Source organism: Chelonia mydas, chromosome 14, assembly GCF_015237465.2.
Source record: "Chelonia mydas isolate rCheMyd1 chromosome 14, rCheMyd1.pri.v2, whole genome shotgun sequence".
Taxonomy (NCBI): Eukaryota; Metazoa; Chordata; order Testudines; family Cheloniidae; genus Chelonia; species Chelonia mydas.
This window is the reverse complement of record NC_051254.2, coordinates 30,049,593-30,062,600: the sequence shown is the minus strand read 5'-3', so window position 1 is coordinate 30,062,600 and position 13,008 is coordinate 30,049,593. Positions and strand designations below refer to the sequence as shown.

The 13,008-nt window shown below is 49.2% G+C and overlaps 2 protein-coding genes across 6 annotated transcripts in view; one reads left to right on the top strand and one right to left on the bottom strand.

Moving 5' to 3' along the window:
• The window catches only part of LOC119567445 (maestro heat-like repeat-containing protein family member 1), an 850,842-nt gene that overhangs the window by 304,890 nt on the left and 532,944 nt on the right, over nt 1-13,008 (bottom strand). The gene's annotated exons all lie outside the window — the stretch shown is intronic.
• LOC102936613 (tripartite motif-containing protein 15) overlaps nt 6,257-13,008 on the top strand; it is a 34,534-nt gene continuing 27,782 nt past the window's right edge. For all 5 annotated transcript variants that reach the window (XR_006285888.1, XR_006285887.1, XR_006285889.1 and 2 more), the window contains exon 1: nt 6,257-6,950. The gene's annotated coding sequence lies outside the window, so the exon portion shown is untranslated. The remainder of the gene's footprint in view (nt 6,951-13,008) is intronic.

The window sequence follows — 13,008 nt, the reverse complement described above, 5'->3', positions numbered from 1 at the left end:
AAAGTGTGGGCCCCTTACTGAATGAGGGAGGCAACCTAGTGACAGAAGATGTGGAAAAAGCTAATGTACTCAATGCTTTTTTTGCCTCTGTCTTCACTAACAAGGTCAGCTCCCAGACTGCTGCATTGGTCATCACAACATGGGGAGTAGATGGCCAGCCCTCTGTGGAGAAAGAGGTGGTTAGGGACTGTTTAGAAAAGCTGGATGTGCACAAGTCCATGGGTCCGGACGAGTTGCATCCGAGAGTGCTAAAGGAATTGGCAGCTGTGATTGCAGAGCCATTGGCCATTATCTTTGAAAACTCGTGGTGAACGGGGGAAGTCCCGGATGACTGGAAAAAGGCTAATGTAGTGCCAATCTTTAAAAAAGGGAAGAAGGAGGATCCTGGGAACTACAGGCCAGTCAGCCTCACCTCAGTCCCCGGAAAAATCATGGAGCAGGTCCTCAAGGAATCAATCCTGAAGCACTTACATGAGAGGAAAGTGATCAGGAACAGTCAGCATGGATTCACCAAGGGAAGGTCATGCCTGACTAATCTAATCGCCTTCTATGATGAGATTACTGGTTCTGTGGATGAAGGGAAAGCAGTGGATGTATTGTTTCTTGACTTTAGCAAAGCTTTTGACACGGTCTCCCACAGTATTCTTGTCAGCAAGTTAAAGAAGTATGGGCTGCATGAATGCACTATAAGGTGGGTAGAAAGTTGGCTAGATTGTCGGGCTCAACGGGTAGTGATCAATGGCTCCATGTCTAGCTGGCAGCCGGTGTCAAGTGGAGTGCCCCAGGGTTCGGTCCTGGGGCAAGTTTTGTTCAATATCTTCATAAATGATCTGGAGGATGGTGTGGATTGCACTCTCAGCAAATTTGCGGATGATACTAAACTAGGAGGAGTGGTAGATACGCTGGAGGGCAGGGATAGGATACAGAGGGACCTAGACAAATTGGAGGATTGGGCCAAAAGAAATCTGATGAGTTTCAATAAGGATAAGTGCAGGGTCCTGCACTTAGGACGGAAGAACCCAATGCACCGCTACAGACTAGGGACCAAATGGCTAGGCAGCAGTTCTGCAGAAAAGGACCTAGGGACGAGAAGCTGGATATGAGTCACCAATGTGCCCTTGTTGCCAAGAAGGCCAATGGCATTTTGGGATGTATAAGTAGGGGCATAGCGAGCAGATCGAGGGACGTGATCGTCCCCCTCTATTCGACATTGGTGAGGCCTCATCTGGAGTACTGTGTCCAGTTTTGGGCCCCACACTACAAGAAGGCTGTGGATAAATTGGAAAGAGTCCAGCGAAGGGCAACAAAAATGATTAGGGTCTGGAACACATGACTTATGAGGAGAGGCTGAGGGAACTGGGATTGTTTAGTCTGCAGAAGAGAAGAATGAGGGGGGATTTGATAGCTGCTTTCAACTACCTGAGAGGTGGTTCCAGAGAGGATGGTTCTAGACTATTCTCAGTGGTAGAAGAGGACAGGACAAGGAGTAATGGTCTCAAGTTGCAGTGGGGGAGGTTTAGGTTGGATATTAGGAAAAATTTTTTCACTAGGAGGGTGGTGAAACACTGGAATGCGTTACCTAGTGTTGGAATCTCCTTCCTTAGAAGTTTTTAAGGTCAGGCTTGACAAAGCCCTGGCTGGGATGATTTAATTGGGGATTGGTCCTGCTTTGAGCAGGGGGTTGGACTAGATGACCTCCTGAGGTCCCTTCCAACCCTGATATTCTATGATTCTATGAATGTCAGGGCAGTTCACAGTCTGTTCCTGGTAAGTCCCAGGCCTTCTTCTCAGGCCCTGGCTGTGCTGCAGGGATGCTGTGGGTTGGACACTTGCTCTGGTGGTGGCCTCATGCTCTAAGTGGTAGGACTCTTCTGCCCAGTGTCTCCCCCGCCCTGTTGGGGTTACGATCCAAGCCTGGCCTGCAAAGCCTCTTGGCTGAGGCGTCTCTCTGTGCTGGGCCTGCTGCCCAGGGTCCCTCTCGCTCTCCCCAGCTGGTCATCTCACCCAGCTCCAGACTGCTCCAGCCCCAGCTCCACCACTCTGTCTCTGCACTGCTGCTGCTCTGCCTCCAGCTCCCTGGGCTGCCTCTTTGGCCCCTCTGCCTCTGGTTGCTACAGCTCTGCTCCCAGGACAGGTCTGCTCTGCAGGCTGCTTCTGTGACTCTGCTCCCAGCACTGACCTGTTTCGTGGGCTGCTTTTCTGGCCCCTCTGGCTCTGGTTGCTGCAGCTCTGTTCCCAGGGCAAGTCTGCTCTCTCTGGGCTGTGCGTCTGGCTTTGGGGCTTCAGCTCTGCTCCCAGGACAGGGTCTGCTCTCTCTGGGCTGCTTTTCTGGTCCCTCTGGATCTGGCAAAGCTCTGCTCCCCACCTTAGCTTGGGCACCTGCTTTCTCCTTAGCTCAGCCCCACTCTGTCTGACCCAGGCAAATCCAGCTCACATGGAGGACGGGACCTCCCTGGCCTTCTGACTCCCTGATTAGCCTGCTGGCCCTGTCATTCTGGCTGACCTGGAGCATTGGCCTCTCCCCATTGTTTCTGGGGACTATCAGTCTCAGGGTCCTGGTTTCCCATAGACCCTTCCCCTTTTAGTACTGGGAGCTAGCCAACCAAAACACCGCCACTGAATGTTAGTAAGGCGGTAACAGTCCCCTTACACACACACACACACACACACAGAGTTTGTCTCATAATCTTCTCACTGACGCTCCCCAGAACCACTAGTCCAGTCTGTGCAGAGTCAGGTACTAAGGGTGGTGTTACCAGTCCTTGATTTGGTGCTTCATGGGGTCTTCACTGCCCCCAACTAGCTTTCTTTTGTTAGTCCCTAATCAGGACAGTTCTTGGACCCCAGCTTCTAATTAGGCCTAGTGGTCTACTTCAGTGTCTTTGAACTGTGTTTCTAGAGGCAGCCTGATACAGAGATATCACCCACTTTTCCATCCCAGGTCTTCCTGCCCTTGCTGAGCTCTTTCCTTTTATAGCAGGCCTTGTTTCCCTTATTGGTTGCAGCTCTGGGTGTCTGCATCCATGATTGGCAGTTGAAGCAGCTGTGTGAGGGTGTGGTCAGGCTGCTTTAGGGTGACCAGATAGCAAGTGGGGAAAACTGGGACAAGGGGTGGGGGTAATAGGTGCCTATAAAATAAAAAGCCCTGAATATAGGGACTGTCCCTATAAAATCAGGACATCTGGTCACCCTGGGCTGCTTGCCTGCAGGGATGAGAGAATCCCTTCCCCCCTCTGCTCCATACAGGGTTTGTTGTAGACCCGATTGCAGGTGGCATGGGACAGTGGGGACAGGAAGGGGAAGAGAAGGGAATATGGGAATGGGTGGGGGGAAGCCGGAGCCCGGTACGTGGTATCCCCTTGGCAGCAGCAGCCCCAGCAGGGAGGCAGCTGCAGCAGCACCAGATCAGTGATATCGCTGCAGAAGCTGGTGCTGGAGTGGCGGCCAGCAGCAGCTGGGGCTCCACCGTTAAGCTGGCCCATCCCCCCCAGCACCAGCAGCCCAGGTATCTCTCCAGGTCGGGGGAGAGAGCCAGTGAACAAAGAGAACTGGCTTCAGTGTGCATGTCTGTGCATGCATGTGTGCACACGCTTTGCCCCCTCCCCAAATATAGCAGCCAAACTACGCCTGTGCTGGGAGATGGTGTGTTTAAGCATGAGGAAGTCTGAAGGGTCTGCACCAAGGGGCTAGGCAGCAGGTTCCGGATCTCAGGATAAGGGGCTAGAGATGTGCCTAGGGACCCCAAGATTTGGGCAATGGAGGGGCTCTGTTCTGGTCCCAGAGGCTTGAACTATGTGGGGATCCTGGGGCTCAAATGCTTGGATTCCCCTTACAGCTGTCTGGTGTTACCTAACTGGTTCTGGGATACACACACACCAGTAAACAGAAACCTTTTCACTGCCCAGCATCCAAACACCCTTAACTCTGACCAGGAGGGTTCTGGTGAATATTTCTACATGTCTGAAATATTAAATTCAGAGACATGAATGGAGAGGTCCCCCCTCAGGACTGCCACGTCCCTTTCCCTTGAGCTGATGGGGGCTCTTTTCTTGATGCTTCTCCCTGTTTCTGGATTAGGGAGAGACTCTCCCTCCAGTGCTGCCACCTCCTGCACCCTTTGCCTGGGGTTGGGAAGGGTCCTATTAATTGTTCTTCCTAGGCTGGAGAGAGGCTATCTCCTGTTCCACGTCTTCCACCGTTCTCTTTGGATGGGATAGGGCAGCGGGTGGCTTTAACCATAGACACTTACAGCCAGCAGCTGCCCCAACTGTGCTTCTGGGAATGGGGCAGCCCCAGCAGAGGGAGCAGAGAGGTGCAGCAGGGGAGGAGGCAGAGAGGCAGCCACAATAGTGCCCTCAGCAGCCAAGTGGAGGAACTGCAGTGGAGTTAGTCTCAGCCATCCAGGGCAGAGAGGAAGCTCCCTGGGACCCAAGACTGTCCCAGCCAGAATGTGGATGCTGAGGAGTGTGAGAAATGGTCTCAGCCTCCCCCAGGGCTGAGCTCTGCCCCTAACGCTCTGATTCTCTCTCTCCCCAGCAAATGTGACTCTGGATCCAAGCACAGCGAGTCATGAGCTCAACCTGTCTGTGAGTCAGAAAAGTGCCACATGGATGGAAACTTTGCAAAATTTGTGCCTGACAATCCTGAGAGATTTGATTCCATTCTCTGTGTTCTGGACTGTGAAGGAATCACCTCAGGGAGACATTTCGGGGAGGGGCAGGGTAACAGAGACTTAAACATGGATGTTGCCAGAGAGATCTTAAAGTGGGGATCAGGACTTTGGAGGTGAGTGGAGATCATTCAGTGCAATCAGCCCCGCCCCCTCCAGATCCTGAATATGATTCAGGAAGATTGAGATTAATCTGGACTAAGAAGATGGACAAGTGACATTTTTCGATACTGACAACAAAGCCCCCATCTTCACTTTCCCGCCGGCCTCTTTCATTGAGGAGAGAATCCACCCCTGGTTCTGGATGGGTCCGGAATGACGTCTCTCACTGTGTCCCTGAGATGGCTGGTAAAATATCTCACTGGGACTGGGTATAATAAGCCAGGGGAGGCTGAACCTCCCCAAACAGCTCAGAGTGGCCGCGCCCACCCTCTGTCCCCAGGCTCCCTCCTGCCTGCTTCCAGTTCCTGCTCTTCTGGGTCCAGGCTGGGGCTCGGGCAGGCCAGCCTGCCGCTGGGACTGGGGGTGGCTGGGGCCGGTGCTTGCAAGGCCTGGGGCTGGGGTTTGGGGGTGCTGGGGCCATGGCCACACCGCCTGGCACTCCGGGGCTGGGGTTGGGCACACTGCAGCTATAGTAGAGGTGCTCTGGGCTTCTGCAGGGGAGTGTGATAGAAGTGGGAGGGAGAGGGGCAAGGGCTCGGGCAGAAGGGGAGGGACCAGTTCACTTGCCTCCCATGCCACTGCGGTCATTAAACTGTCAATTCAGAATGGGACCAGTTAGTGTGCAATCATTTGAAACCTCACATTTATTGACTGTCAATAAAATGTTTAAAGTTATTTTCTTTCCTCTGTTTTTAAACCAGCTGAAATTCTTGGAGAGAATCTTTTTCATGAAAAATGTTCTAAATTTTTAGACAGCACTCCTATTTGTGGCCCAGATACTGCAAATCAAAGCTGAGCGAATAATGTTTTCTTTTGGTTCAGGGGCTGACCCAAAAATTCTGGGGAAAATAATTGTTTGATTCAAACTGAAACATGTTCTTTAGAATCTTTTTGTGAAATTGAAAAACTCAGCAATAAAATAATGTTTTGAGCCAACTGAAACTCTTTGAATTAGATTCAAAATGGTTTTTGCTTTTTTTAGTTGAGTTCAGCATCAACATTTGGAAATGATTTGTTTTTTAAATTGACATTTCCACTTAATGTCATTTTATGTGGAAATAATTCAAAATGGAATGTTTGGTTTTTAATTGACATTTGAAATTAAATGTTTTATTTCAAATTTACTTTAAAAAAAACACCTTTGGTTTGGAGATATCAAAAATGTTTCATTTTGACTGAAAATGTCAAAGCATTGATTTTTGTCCCACTGTGAAACAAACACAAATTTTGAAGAATGAGAATTTCCCACAGAAGAAAAATTCCATTTTCTGGTCAGCTCCACTGTGTGGATTTCAGATGTCTGATCCTGTTCAGTAACTCCAACAACCTTTTCTCCTCCTCTTACATACAAAGTACGCCAAGTAAGGCTGGGGGGGATGGGACAGTATTAGGTCTGATTGGGTTAGCAGCAGAGTATTTGCATACTTTGTATAGAGTGCCTGAGAAAATTCTCCAAGTATTTCTAATAAGTAACTGATCAAAAAAGTAATTGATCCACTTTAACTCCAGCTTAGCCATGGTTTTGGATGTGACTGTAATAACATGTCTGTAGTCAGACACAGCTAAATTCCGCCCCCCCCGGATTCAGCAAAATAAACATGAGTCAGTTCCAGGAAGGGAAACACCCAGTTGCTGCTATAGGCAGGACATATTTTTGAGCACAGGAAATTGAACCTTACCCTGCTACACTGTCCTAGGGAGCTATGGCTGCAGAGAACCCCGTGGAAAGCCTCAAAGATGAAGCTACTTGTTCCATCTGTCTGGACTATTTCGAAGATCCAGTGTCTATACACTGTGGGCACAATTTCTGCCGAGCCTGCATCACCCGGTACTGGAGGAAGTCAGATACAAACTTCTCCTGCCCTCAGTGCAGGAAAATTGCTCAGCACAGAAACTTCAAGCCAAATGGGTGCTGGCAAATGTTGTGGAAATAGCCAAACAGCTGAGTTTACAGGCACCAAAAGATTCAGGAGGCAAGAGAGAGTGTGAGAAACACCAGGAGGCTCTGAAACTGTTCTGTGAAGAGGATCAAAATCTAATTTGTTCGATCTGCAGAGACTCCTGGGATCACAGAGCTCACACTGTGGTTCCCATAGAAGAAGCTGCCCAAAATTACAAGGTAGGAAATCTCTGTAGCTTTAGATTTTTTGCACACATATTTCTCTTCCTTTGCTCTGATAGTTACTATCCCCCAACTGCACTGCATATGGAAATGATCCTATAGAAGGAAAAGTTATACTGTTGTAACCCTTCTGCCCGTCAGAGTTGGCAGCAACAAGGGCCGGGTTCAATATCTAGGGGATCCATTCCAATAGCACAATGCAAACCGGCTCGAGCCCTCACCCAGTGACCTGGGACAAATATATACCACCCCCGCTGGGCACCTCCAAGAGGCAATACTTCCCCTCTCGCAAGCACATAGTCTGAGTGTAGCAAAAAGCCTTTTAATAACAGAGAGAAACAATGTGGCATTATGTTGGGGAAACACCACCAATAGGATTCATAACACAACCCATGAGCAAAAAAACCCACCCCAAGCAAATTGGGGTGTGTCCTTTCCCTTTGGTTCTTGAGTCCAGCAACCCCAAATCACCCAAAGTCCCAAAAGTCCAATGACCCAAAAGTCTCTGTCCCTGGTCAGGGCAACCCCAGAGTTCAAAAGTTTATCTACAGAGCTTTACCTCCCAACCTGGGTGGAGATGGGGGCGGAGGTAAGAGGCACCTTACATGATCTGAAGCTGACCGCCCCACAGCTCTGCCAGCTGCCCCACGAACTGCTTCGCTCAGCTCTGCAGCCCACACACAGCTTCTGCCATCCAGCCGATCCACGAATTGCTCCGCGTCCCACCAGCCGCTCCCGCTGTCCTTTGAACTGCTCCACCGGCCTGTCCACAAGGCACTCCAGCCGTCCCACAAACTGCTCCACAATATATCTTCAGGCTCCCCCACTACTTAACACAACGCTCAGTGATTTCAGCTCTTAGTCAGGTTTCAGAGTAACAGCCGTGTTAGTCTGTATTCGTAAAAAGAAAAGGAGTACTTGTGGCACCTTAGAGACTAACCAGTTTATTTGAGCATGAGCTTTCGTGAGCTACAGCTCACTTCATCGGATGCATAGCATATCGTGGAAACTGCAGAAGACATTATATACACACAGAGACCATGAAACAAAACTTCCTCCCACCCCACTCTCCTGCTGGTAACAGCATATCTAAAGTGATCATCAGGTAGAGCCATTTCCAGCACAAATCCAGGTTTTCTCACCCTTCCCCCCTCCCCCCCCCCCCACACAAACTCACTCTCTTTGAAACCTCTCTTTATAATGCGCATGATAATCAAGGTGGGTCATTTCCAGCACTAATCCAGGTCCACCCCCTCGAACATGATACAGTTCTGTGGTGACCTAGAATCCTATTTTCGACGTCTCCGACTCAAGGAATATTTCCAAAATACCTCTGAACAACATAATGATCCACAGAGGCCTGCCTACCAACATTACAAAAAGAAGGATTCTAGGTGGACTCCTCCTGAAGGTCGAAACAGCAGACTGGACTTCTATATAGAGTGCTTCCGCCGACGTGCATGGGCGGAAATTGTGGAAAAGCAGCATCACTTGCCCCATAACCTCAGCCGTGCAGAACACAATGCCATCCACAGCCTCAGAAACAACTCTGACATCATAATCAAAAAGGCTGACAAAGGAGGTGCTGTTGTCATCATGAATAGGTCGGAATATGAACAAGAGGCTGCTCGGCAGCTCTCCAACACCACTTTCTACAAGCCATTACCCTCTGATCCCACTGAGAGTTACCAAAAGCATCTACAGCATTTGCTCAAGAAACTTCCTGAAAAAGCACAAGATCAAATCCGCACAGACACACCCCTGGAACCCCGACCTGGGATATTCTATCTACTACCCAAGATCCATAAACCTGGAAATCCTGGGCGCCCCATCATCTCAGGCATTGGCACCCTGACAGCAGGATTGTCCGGCTATGTAGACTCACTCCTCAGGCCCTACGCTACCAGCACTCCCAGCTACCTTCGAGACACCACTGACTTCCTGAGGAAACTACAATCCATTGGTGATCTTCCTGATAACACCATCCTGGCCACTATGGATGTAGAAGCCCTCTACACCAACATTCCACACAAAGATGGACTACAAGCCATCAAAAACACTATCCCCGATAATGTCACGGCTAACCTGGTGGCTGAACTTTGTGACTTTGTCCTTACCCATAACTATTTTACATTTGGGGACAATGTATACCTTCAGATCAGCGGCACTGCTATGGGTACCCGCATGGCCCCACAGTATGCCAACATTTTTATGGCTGATTTAGAACAACGCTTCCTCAGCTCTCGTCCCCTAACGCCCCTACTTTACTTGCGCTATATTGATGACATCTTCATCATCTGGACCCATGGAAAAGAAGCCCTTGAGGAATTCCACCATGATTTCAACAATTTCCATCCCACCATCAACCTCAGCCTGGTCCAGTCCACACAAGAGATCCACTTCCTGGACACTACAGTGCTAATAAACGATGGTCACATCAACACCACCCTATACCGGAAACCTACTGACCGCTATTCCTACCTACATGCCTCCAGCTTTCACCCTGACCACACCACACGATCCATCGTCTACAGCCAAGCTCTGCGATACAACCGCATTTGCTCCAACCCCTCAGACAGAGACAAACACCTACAAGATCTCTATCAAGCATTCTTACAACTACAATACCCACCTGCGGAAGTGAAGAAACAGATTGATAGAGCCAGAAGAGTTCCCAGAAGTCACCTACTACAGGACAGGCCTAACAAAGAAAATAACAGAACGCCACTAGCCGTCACCTTCAGCCCCCAACTAAAACCCCTCCAACGCATTATTAAGGATCTACAACCTATCCTGAAGGATGACCCAACACTCTCACAAATCTTGGGAGAAAGGCCAGTCCTTGCCTACAGACAGCCCCCCAACCTGAAGCGAATACTCACCAACAACCACATACCACACAACAGAACCACTAACCCAGGAACCTATCCTTGCAACAAAGCCCGTTGCCAACTGTGCCCACATATCTATTCAGGGGACACCATCACAGGGCCTAACAACATCAGCCACACTATCAGAGGCTCGTTCACCTGCACATCCACCAATGTGATATATGCCATCATGTGCCAGCAATGCCCCTCTGCCATGTACATTGGTCAAACTGGACAGTCTCTACGTAAAAGAATAAATGGACACAAATCAGATGTCAAGAATTATAACATTCATAAACCAGTCGGAGAACACTTCAATCTCTCTGGTCACGCAATCACAGACATGAGGGTCGCTATCTTAAAGCAAAAAAACTTCAAATCCAGACTCCAGCGAGAAACTGCTGAATTGGAATTCATTTGCAAATTGGATACTATTAATTTGGGCTTGAATAGAGACTGGGAGTGGCTAAGTCATTATGCAATGTAGCCTATCTCCCCTTGTTTTTTTCCTACAAACCCCCCCCAAGACGTTCTGGTTAAACTTGGATTATTGCTGTGCACATTGTAAGATGAGCTATTGCCAGCAGGAGAGTGAGTTTGTGTGTGTGGTTTTTGGAGGGGGGTGTGTTGGGGGGGGAGGTGAGAAAACCTGGATTAGTGCTGGAAATGACCCACCTTGATTATCATGCGCATTATAAAGAGAGGTTTCAAAGAGAGTGAGTTTGTGTGGGGGGGGGGGAGGGGGGAAGGGTGAGAAAACCTGGATTTGTGCTGGAAATGGCTCTACCTGATGATCACTTTAGATATGCTGTTACCAGCAGGAGAGTGGGGTGGGAGGAAGTTTTGTTTCATGGTCTCTGTGTGTATATAATGTCTTCTGCAGTTTCCACGATATGCTATGCATCCGATGAAGTGAGCTGTAGCTCACGAAAGCTCATGCTCAAATAAACTGGTTAGTCTCTAAGGTGCCACAAGTACTCCTTTTCTTTTTAGCTCTTAGTCAGTTCAGTGCTTTGGTGAATTCAGCTTGTAGTAGGAGAGCCTCAGTGCTGGTACACTATTAGCCCAAAGTGAGCTCAGCAGCCTGTAACTAGATTTCTAATGAAATCAAAATTAGCCCTGATATTCTACAGTGGAGAGAGGAGGAAGTGCAATTAGCATGTAAGGCCCTCACCAAGGGGCCCATGCCACCAAGTATTAATACTTGTCCCCAACCTCTCTCAAGTCACAGAGTTTTGGAACCCATGACCCTTGCCTAGCGAGTGCTACTTAGTTGATGGTGAGTCCCTCCATCATAACAAAAGGCCAAGTACAGTTCCAAGCACAGTTCCCATAATCAGGGTAATAACAATGTATTCTTCCTGCCCCAATAACAGAGACACTGGGGATCCCACAGCAGCCAAAGTGACCATTTGGGCAGCTATGGCCTCATTCTAGGCAGGGTGGGTGTGCCTATGCAAATGAGATCGGCCCCTGAAGTTCTTTTCCACAACTTGCCACACCTCACCACCAGATGTCAGGGTGGAGCTAATCCTGACACTGCTTACACTGTAAAGTGGCAAAATAGGCAGAAAATGTAGGATTCAAAGGTGTATGATAGTGGAAAACAACTTTCAGAAGTTGGAGCCCTTTCCAATCCATTTCTCACTGGGGTGTGTGGGGGGAGGGGAGCCTCTCTAGAGAATTGAAGTTCTTCAGTGTAAAGTGAGGTTTGAGTCACAAGCTCTGAAGGGCAATTTAGGTAATGGAGCTGAAAAGAGGAAGCTACTGCACAGAGCAAGGGTATGTCAGCACGAGAATTGCCAAGTGGCACAACTGTGCTGCTGTAGTGTGGACACTTCCTGCAGTGGTAGAAGGAGCTCTTGTAAATCTACCTCCCTGAGGCCTGGTCTACACCACGGGGTTAGGTCGAATTTAACTGCATTAGGTCGATTTAAAAATGACTGCGTCCACACAACAAAACCCCGTTCCGTCGACCTAAAGGGCTCTTAAAATCAACTTCTGTACTCCTTCCTGATGAGGGGAGTAGCGCTAAAATCGACCTTGCTGGGTCAAATTTGGGGTAGTGCAGCCGCAAATCGAAGGTATTGGCCTCCAGGAGCTATCCCAGAGTGCTCCATTGTGACCGCTCTGGACAGCACCTTGAACTCCAATGCACTAGCCAGGTACACAGGAAAATCCCCAGGAACTTTTGAATTTCATTTCCTGTTTGGTCAGCGTGGCGAACTCAGCAGCACAGGTGACCATGCAGTCCCCCCAGAATCGTAGAGCGTAGAATGTTTCTATGCTCCCCCATCATCTCCATCCCTGAGGTTATCGCAGATTAGAAGGCGAAAAAAACGTACTCGCGATGACGTTTTCTGAGCTCATGCAGTCCTCCCGCACTGATAGGGCACAGCTTAATGCATGGAACCATTCAGTGGCAGAGGCCAGGAAAGAATTAAGTGAGCACAAAGAGCGGAGGCAGGACGCGATGCTGAGGCTAATGGGGGAGCAAATGGACACGATGAAGTGTCTGTTGGGGGAGCAAACGGACATGATGAAGTGTGTGTTGGAGCTGCAGGAAAGCCAACAAGAGTGCAGACCCCCGCTGCATCCACTGTATAACCGCCTACCCTCCTCCCCATATTCCATATCTGCCTGACTCAGATGCCCAACAACCGAGGGTGGAAGGCTCCAGGCACCCAGCTACTCCACTCCAGAGGATGGCTCAAGCAACAGAAGGCTGTCATTCAAACAGTTTGAAGTTTAGTGTGGCTACAATAAGCAATGTGGCCTTGTCCTTCCCTCCTCCCCCACCCCACCCGGGCTACCTTGTCCGTTATCTCATTTTTTTTTAAATTAATAAAGAAAGAATGCATGGTTTCAAAACAATAGTTACTTTATTTCGAAGGGGGGAGGGGGGAGGCTTACAGGGAATTAAAATCAACAAAGGGGGTGGGTTTGCATCAAGGAGAAACACACACAACTGTTACGCCGAAGCCTGGCCAGTCATGAAACTGGTTTTAAAAGCCTCTCTGATGAGCAACACACCTTGCTGTGCTCTTCTAATCGCCCTGGTGTCTGGCTGCTCAAAATCGGCCTCAACCTCCCACCCCACCATAAACGTCTCCCCCTTACTCTCACAGATATTATGGAGCACACAGCAAGCAGCAATAACAATGGGAATGTTGGTTGCACTGAGA